The 9,035-nt window shown below is 42.9% G+C and overlaps 1 long non-coding RNA gene across 2 annotated transcripts; it reads left to right on the top strand.

The window, feature by feature from the left end:
• Positions 1-1,390: 1,390 nt before the first annotated feature.
• LOC113952685 lies at positions 1,391-7,091 on the top strand. Of its 2 annotated transcripts, none has more exons than XR_003529626.1 (3): positions 1,391-1,615; positions 3,272-3,411; positions 6,985-7,091. It is a non-coding gene; the product is annotated as an uncharacterized LOC113952685 (long non-coding RNA). The 2 variants fall into 2 exon arrangements; XR_003529625.1 differs by lacking the exon at positions 6,985-7,091 and adding an exon at positions 6,424-6,478.
• Positions 7,092-9,035: the final 1,944 nt, after the last annotated feature.

Here is a 9,035-nt window from a genome sequence, read left to right as displayed (position 1 = left end):
TTGCTCACTGGAACTAGGCTATTATCCCATAAAACCTTTCATCCTGTTAATGAAGAGAGCATGAAGCATGTCAAATAGACAGTAATTGATATAAGCTGAATACTGCAGCCTGGCCTGATAGGGAATGTTCCAGCCTACTTTATTTTCAGAACTATCATCCTAACAAATATTTATGGATAGGTGGGATTTTCCTACTGTTCCTAAGGCTGAGAAGTAGGTGGCTGGTACAATCCTACCCATTTGTTTTCAAATAGTTATTCATTGTGGGATGGCTTTCTCAAAGGGATGTAGAAACATCCTTTGCTCAGGACTGTAGAGAAAGCCAAGAAAACAACAGCATATTTGTTTTTGCCTGGCTCATTTATTGCTTACAGTTTGACTGTGCTTTTAGGAAGACAGGGTGAATTTAAATGTAAAGGAGCAGAGAAATCCACTGAGAGGAAGGTAAAAGAATCTGAAGCCATTACAGTCAAGTGCCATAACTGATGGTAGGAATCTGAAGAGCAAGTGCATGCGGGGTTTAATGACATCTTATTTTGGGATAGTCATTTTCAATTGCCAACACCCGAGTGTGGCTGGGACAGACAGCCTGCTGCCTCTGCTTATCAGGAGAGGCAAATTCCAAAGGCTCAACATTGAGGGCTCAGAGTGCACCCAGCAAGCCTGACCTTACAGGTTGTTTTTCACTGAGATCTCATTTTTGCAGAAAGGCTTGAGTCTTCTCAGAGTGGTGTGTGCTCATCTGAACTTCTTCCACATGTTGAAAAACCAAAGAAATGCTTCTTGACAAGGGGATGGAAAAACCCAAATGATTCTCCAAGTTTCTAATTTAGAGTCCTAATGACAGCACCTGCTGCCACTCTCCACTACACTGGTCATCCTTTATCCAGCAGTACCTACTTACACATTGCAGGAAAGTTATTCCTACAAACCTGACTGTGGGATCAGACTGACACACCATTAAAATGGGTGTAGTTATAGTACTTTACTCCTGCAGGATGTCTGTTCCCCTGACCTGAGCTGTTTAGATGCTTCAAGGGTAATATCAGTGATTTCATTGTAGTGGAAAAGTACAACAGCAACAATATCAGAACTATTCCAAGTGACAAAGAGCTGTGGTTCATTGCAGAACTTTCTGTTGCAACTCATAAAACTCAAGTGAAGAAATGCTTTCTCAGATGATCATCACTTTCTGCTGCTTTTTTAAAATATGAAGAGTCATCTTGGACATGCTTAATAATATCGAATAATGTGCTATTCCAGGCAATGGGATAAGCTGCAACAGATCTGAGGACTTGGTGTGAGCTGAAAAATGAAGGAAAAGAGCTGAACCAATCAGAACTTTTACAAATCCACCTTATGATAACAAATACCTGCTCTCTTACTTCTCAGAGGAATCAGTCCAATTTTTCCAGGCTGAGGGACAAAAACCGCACCAGTCCAATAGTGTGGATTGGCTGAAAATGCTAAGAAAGAAAAATTGTCTGAGTGTCCTAGTAAGAGCAAGAGCAGCTCTCATTCTGCATCTTAATGGCAATATAAAATGACCAGCACTTCTGCAGCAGATTACAGGGTCACATCTCCATTACCAAGGGGAATGCAGAAGGCAGAATATGTAAGTACAGATACCACAGTCCTGTCTCTACTTCTCAAAACGCTTCTCCTGTGGTTTAATAAAATTCTGAGGTGCTTTGGTTGTGCTATTCCCATCTGCTTTCATTGCCTTTCTTTTTATTTTATTTTTTTATTTTTAATAGCAATGGAATATGCTGAGCTGCAAATGGTGTTACTTGCTGCATTTTTCCTCATTCCTGGCGTTATATATTCATTTCCAGCTTGTAAAAATAACCTGTTTATTCAGTTTTTGAGTCCTGCATGAGACGGTTCTCATTTTCCCTGTGCTGGTTCCCTGTGGTTTTATCACAACTGCCTACCCACCCTCGTGCTTTGTCTCAGCTACGGAGTTGTCCTTCCCCAGAAAATTGCCGAGCAGTTCACTCCAGCAGCAGAGAAATGATGGTCAGTGCAGAAGCCTCTTTGTGTTGAATTAATTGCAAGCCTCACTACTAATTTCAGAGAAGGCAGTATAGTGGCCTAACTTATGCTGGATGATTTTGGGCATCATTTATTTCCCCGGTTGTCTCCAGTCAGTCAAACCAGATGATGGAATGCTCTGTGCTCCCACCTCCACACACCTTATGCATCTCACTCCCCACTCCCTGCAGGCTGTGCCAGCCCAGCCCATCTGCTGAGGGGGTGCAGCCTGTGCCCACCCCAGCACAGGGAAGAGCTGAATTCTAGCAGTAACCAGGGTGGTCACCACTGCCACAGGGGATGGGCAAACAACGGTGGGCTTTGGTTGTAACAAAGCAGACTGGGGATGGATGTTTAAAAAAATGCCCCTTCCACAGAAAAAAAGATAACGAGGCCCAGGGATGTCTTGTTAAGGGGTGGTGGAATTTTTTATAGGGTGGCCAAGTGGGTCTCAGCCCCACAGTGGCCATAAGTGATGCTGTCTTGGAGCTGGAGGTGGGCTGCCTGCCCCCACTTGGCCAGCTCCCTGCTTTTCCATGGCTGTACAAGTATTTGGTTTCCAAAAGTGCTGTCATCATAATATGAGCCACCTTATCATTGCTTTATTATTTTCCATTCAGAGACTGCAAAACTGAATTACTAAGCATCCCCTAACTCTGTCTCTCTTCACATAGCTCTGGTCCCTTCTGAACTCATCCAGAACCAGCAACTCTCAGGCAGACATGTGCAGATGGATCCCTGGAGCATCTGTAGGACACATTTATGAGTAATTACCTATCATCTGGAAGGTTACAGAGCAGCAGCATAAGTGTGACCTGCCTTCTGCACTTATATCTAACTCAAGACTAAGAAACATCTCTAGCAGATGGGAAAACTCCAGACTCTCAAAGTTTCTCCAAGATGGATTATTTACTATCTAGTACCTATCAGAGCAATGAGAGCTTATCCAACATGGTTTCTCTTATGTCTACTTATTCTTTCTTCTTTATTTCTTCAGGATCACAATCAGGATTGATCAAAATACTGAATGAGAAACTAGTCAGTATAAGGGATTTTTTTTTGGACCTATTTTATAACCTATTTTTTTTCATTTGCATGCTGCTAGACCATTACATGCTTGGTTTTGACACCCTGTGTGTGACACAAGCAGAAATGTTTCCTGACCAGTTTATGCCAAAACCTTTCAGCCACTGGGTTGTCTAATGCCACTGTCACCCTGTTTATTTGCTGTTCACAGTGCAGGACTGTCCCACACAAGGCAGAAAAGTGGCAGTATTTCTCTCTGACCTGCAGGACAGTGTTCTGAAGGTGACAGTCTTTCCACAGGACCTGTTGGGACCCTCTCCACTAACCTCACCAGGAGCTGCACAAATGCTGGTAACACAACCCAACACATTTACTTTTCTGTCTCTGATACTATTTTATATGCCACTCTGGCAGAGCCTGAAAATTCAAGTTTAACTTTGGCTTCCATAGGATATGGAGATTCTATCTTGATGTTTATGTGAGATATCCTTTAGTGTGGAAACCACAGAGAAATTTATGTAACAAGATGTATGAGTTTATGCTATTTCATGGGACTTCTCTAGACCTACACTTCTTGTTTGCTGTTTGCTTCTCCCAACTGAAATGAAGTCATCCAGATGGAAATCACTTGTTTGGCTCTCTGTGTACGGACCCAAATCCTTTTGGGGAGTTTCCATCTGTCAGTCTGTAGGCCTGACACAAATATGGAAGTACAGAGGAACTTCTTGCTTTATAACTCTCTAGTAACCTTTGCCAAAACTCAGAGGTTGAATTTGGCCTAAGCTTTAGAAAATACCCAGGCAAAAGCTTGTTATGTACAAACTCTTTCACTTCCCTTTAAACCAACATGAAAAAAAAAAGGAAAAGCTGACAGTTCTGCAAATAGCTCAGGACTTCTAAGCACTGGCTCAGTGGCTCTGCTCCAGAATCTCTGTTGCCTCCTCCCTTCCTACCTGGAGTGCCCTGAGACTGCACATCCAGAGATTTATGAAGACCAAGTGTTATGGAAATCTTATCTAATTTTTTTTTTTTAATCATTCAAACAACAAACCATGCAAGTATTTGCAACAGCAAAGTGAATGGCATTTTAGAGATGGTGGTATTCATGGGAAGCAAAATGTATGAAATATATGAGCCCTCCCCTCTCCAACAGTAATCCTGTTTTTTCCCCTCATCTCATGAAGTCATTGATTCTTTAGAATTTCCCAAATGTATCCAGAGTTAAAGCAGTGCCCTGCAGTGGGGTTTGACACTATTTTATCCATGGTCAAAGTGAAAGCTCCCATTGTCAGGAGTAAAACCCTGGAGGGAATGTGCCAGCCAGGAGAGATTAAACGTTCTTTGTATTGTACAACAAAAAGCGCTGTAAGGTTGATCACAATAAAAGCTTTCCGAAGTGACAGCACTGGGCTCCTTCTCCTCTTTCATCCCTCTTTTAAGCTGTTGCACAGTTATAAAAAGAAATAACATTTCAGCAAAGTGAATGGTCATTCAGTGCTCAGGATAAAAGATACATTCCTTTTTCATGGATGGAGAGAGACCATTGCAGTGCCTGGGGGTGAGTTGTGGAGCTGGGTCTCCCACAGAAGGCTGTGCCACTGCCTTGAAAATGGGAAAATTTATCTTTAACACACCCTGATGTTGTTTCGAGGTTGGAAAGCTTTATGTCAAACTTTCTAGTCTCTCCAGAAGGCATTTTCATTAATGTCACAACAATTTTATAGGGGTGAAGTGACTTCAGAAGAGTGTCTATTTGCTTGAGGCTTTTATTGGGTTTTTTTGCAATATACCTAGTTTAAAGTCAGAATATTGAGAAACTGAGAAATAATCCCAAATTTTCTCACTGCAATTTGAAAATCTTTCAATTTGACCAATTTGGTCAAAACGCTGCTGAGACCTTTCAAGAGAATCACAGAATATTCTGAGTTGAAAGGGACCCACAAGGATTATTGGGCCCAACTTCTTATTCCTGTCCAAGCAGAGAGCTTGTCAGTGGGTAACACTCTGTTTTCCATGGACAGACCCGTGGGATTGGATTCCCTCCTCTGCTTAGAGCATTCAGCCTGGTGGGGAAGTGCAGAGGTGAATGGCATAGATTGCTCAGGTTTTTTCTCTTCAGTCAACTTCAAGACATTAAATGAAATTTACTTTTGTTTATCTGGGGAATTCAAAGCAAAAGTCAGAAAATGAAAACTAAACCAGTAGTGTCTGCCCTGCTGAAATGTACAATTCCCAGGCACTGTACAACAGTGAACCCACACACACCTCAGGTTAATGCAGCTCTGTGCTTATCCAATTAGGAACAGAATGGGACAACAAACAAGATCTCAAGAAGCTGATAGAGAAGGAAATATTTGATGTGAATTTTCTCAGCACAGAACCATTCTAAGTGATACGAAGGCTTTTTCCATATTTGCTATAATGGCATTTTCTGTGAGCAAATCACCCTGATAGAAATTTTCCAGCTATCTTTTTTGGGGGAATAATTGGGTCATGATAATGCACTGCCTTGAAGAGAGCCTGGAAAGATTAGGCATGCTTGCTTTGAAAAGATTAGCCACGCTTGTTTGGGAAAGGAGGGGTCATGATAAAAATAACGCCTGCTTTATCTAACATATCAGAAATCTTTAATAGTGGTTTTATACTAGAATGGACAGATATAAAAATGAGAAATTCAAACTCATAAAAGGGAAAGCAAATTTAATAAGATTTGAGACTATTCTATGAATAGCAAGGCTAGACAGTGTTGAAGGTGGCACCGAACATCTGCAAGTCCAGAGTGTAAATATTCCCAAACTGAAAGAAATGTTGAAACAAACCTCTCTGTGTGCAAATGCCATAAAGCCCATGAAATGCCCCAAAGCTGTAGGCTTTTTGTACTGGTTTTTTTTTGTTTGTTCGTTTAGTTGGCTTAGTGCTAACAAATCCAGACCCTATGTAAACCAGCACTGTTCACAGACAGGGCAGTGGAGGGGCCATCTGGTTCATCTTCCTGCTCCAAACCAATCACTAATGATCCTGACATTTCTTCAGCCTTTCTGTTAACAGGGCTAAACCACACATCTGAGCACTGCACCTTTCCTGTTTGAATCACTACCCTCCATTTTCCTCACGTAAACAGAATTTTGGTTGTTTATTAATTCTTGCATTAGTACACAGACATCAAGGATGCTGGACAGGCTATTTACTCCCTTCTTGTTCCTATTCAGGACAAACCTATCCCTCAGATTTTTAGGTTCTTACTGGGTTCACCATCATTTGTAGCTGCCTGTAGCTTTCCTTCTCTTCCTTGTTATCCTATGCCATTACTGCCAGCCCCTTCACTAGAGTAGCAATGTGCAAAGATTTCTTTCACTTTAGAAGGAGCACTTCAGGTTTGATCATCAGCCCAGGCTGCTTCACCTTGTGATCAAGGAGGTGAAAATTCCCCTCTGGAGCCATGCATTGATCGAGCACCACCTGTGCTGTGTGTCCCAGCTGAGGTGGGGGCCAAACCCTGGAAGGGAGGGGCCACGTGAGCAGCACTGAGCTCGTGTGGGGCTTATAAAGAAGGGAGTCAAGGTAGTCAGCTGCTGTAGTGGGCTCAGAAAGGTCTTACCAAGAGGTAGCAGGTAAGCTGTTATTGTTTGAAGTTCTATAGGTGTATTAAAGGAAGGAAAGTGAGTGACTGCTTAGCTCATGGTCTTGTGTGAGCGCTCCCACAGTTGGATGTGATGGCTGGGTGAAGCAAACCAGTCCCTACAATGTGCTCTGGAGCATTTTTTCTGACCTGTTACCTTCACGTTGTCAACCTGTGTTACTAATTGCTTTATTCATCCTTGTGAAAGCTGCTGTGTGGGCTTGGCAGAGGCAGTGGACTCTGTGGGGCCAGTCATGGTGAACTCTGTTTGCAGAAGAAAACTTTTTGATACTTTTTCCCCACAGATACTGCTTTACTGGTTTATGACTAATTGAAAATCGGATGCATGCCTGAAGTTTTCTACCACTGCCTCTCTGTGGATGAACCCAAGCTGCACCCTCACTGGATGACTGCCAAGGTATTTATCTGTTGTTTCTCATTGGAGCTGTGGTTGGGTTTCCTTTTTGATATTCCAGTGGAGCAGATAACATTTGTAATTCTCTTTCAATCCAGCAAAGTGTATCAACAGCATAATTTTGCAGGTTTTCCTCGCTGGTACAAAGTGCCTGGTTCCCTGTGGGGGTTGTTGTGAGTCTGGGATGGGATCCCTGTTGTGCTTTTTAAATGCCTCACTGTAAATCTTTGCATTACATGATTGTGATGTCCTGATGGGTCTCTGTTGGAGTGTGATTTTGGCAAGGTTCTGCTTTGAAGGCTATGGCAGGTCAGAAGTGTTCCTTCCCATGCTCATGTTCTTAAGCCTGTGGCACATTTCTGGTCGTGAGCTGTACTCGGTGTTCATCTGTCTGAAAATTAAGTGGCCAAAAGTAGTGGTCACTGATGCCTTAAGCCCCTAATTTTTTTTTTTTATTTTTCTAATATTTGTAAGACTTGTAAGTTTTATAAGTAGTGGAAGTAGGTTTTAAAAGCAGAAACCCTTCCCTTCTTTGTCCCTTGTCCCTTTCCCTGTAGCACCCTTGTTTACACATTCCTTAACCCTCTTCCCCCATTCTATGCTCCCCATATCAGCCCTACTTCTGAATCCAATAGAAATGTTTAGTCTTTTGTCAAGGCAAGGCCTAGACAGTTGACAGAACAGCATATCTGGGCCTAAACCACAGAATACGGTCAAGAATTAGGTAACTATGTACCCTTTGTGCTCTGATGATGGTGAAGGTGATGAAGTAGGTGGTCCCGAAATGCACCCCAGACCCATTTTAAGGGGGTGGACCCCAGGGCGGTCCAGAGCAAAGGCCACAGGGTGGACACATCTGGGATTGGATGGATGGTGTTATAAAATGTAACCTCTCGGGCACAGGGGCGCTCGTCTTGTAACATCTACTGCCCTGGCAAATAAACCCTTTCTTATCTCACCCCTAATTAACTGCTCCGGAGATTTTTTCAGCACCTAAATCCCACGGCAACATCACTTTTAACTCCCTGTCTTTATTCTGTTGCCCAGCTCAGCTCACATATGAAGAATCAGCCCAAGAACAGCACTGAGGTGCAGGGAGTGTGGGGGAGGAGGGGTGTGGAGGTAAGAGGTGTTTCAAAGCAAGGGTCCAGTACAGAAAACCCAGCTTGGCTGAAGTGGATTCAGGTCTAAATGTATAGAAAGCAAAGTAGGATTTTTTTTGTTAGCTCTGCTTGTGAACCTTTGGAGAGTGTAGTCACTTGACATGTAATAGCAAGGGAGCAAGCAGAGACTCCAGGTTCTCTGGAAGCCTGGCACCCCTATCTCCTATGGCATCAGGCTGGCTGGCCTTCCTCCAGCAGGTCCCTGTGCTGCTCTTCCTCTGAATCACAGCCTGGCAATGTGTGAGTGCCATCATCTCCCGGGACAGGGACTCACAGCATTTCCTGAGCAAATCTTTGGTGTATTTTAATATATATTTGTTGTTCTTTGTACTATGTCAGTGGGACCCAAAGGAAATGGTACCCATCTGCAGATTTCTAGAAGGAATTAATTACTGCTTTTCTGAGTAGCTCTCTTCTGCCAGCATGTAACAATACCACTTCCAGTAGTTTCTGGAAAGCTCAGGTTCCATGTTGTGAGACTTTTCCCACTGCACAACCCTCACTACTTCCCATTATTTGTCTCAGTGCTTGCAGTGTATTGTGACACACCGAGGGGCTGGTGTTCCTGCATTGCAATGTAGTGTTTCTTCTAGATATATGAGATTTTAGCTGTAAATATGGGCACGGGGTATATTTGTGAAAACATAATTACTTAATGTCCAATTCCAGGCATGGTTGTGCTGGATTTTCCAAAGATCTTTAGAGATTTAACCTATGGCCACCCTATTTAGGTCTTTCAAACTTCTGTGTTGGGTTGCCCCTCTCTTCTCCCATGGCA

Source organism: Corapipo altera, unplaced genomic scaffold, assembly GCF_003945725.1.
Source record: "Corapipo altera isolate COAL_440 unplaced genomic scaffold, ASM394572v1 98, whole genome shotgun sequence".
NCBI lineage: Eukaryota > Metazoa > Chordata > Aves > Passeriformes > Pipridae > Corapipo > Corapipo altera.
Note: the sequence above shows the minus strand (reverse complement) of the source record. Positions and strands in the feature narration are given on the sequence as shown.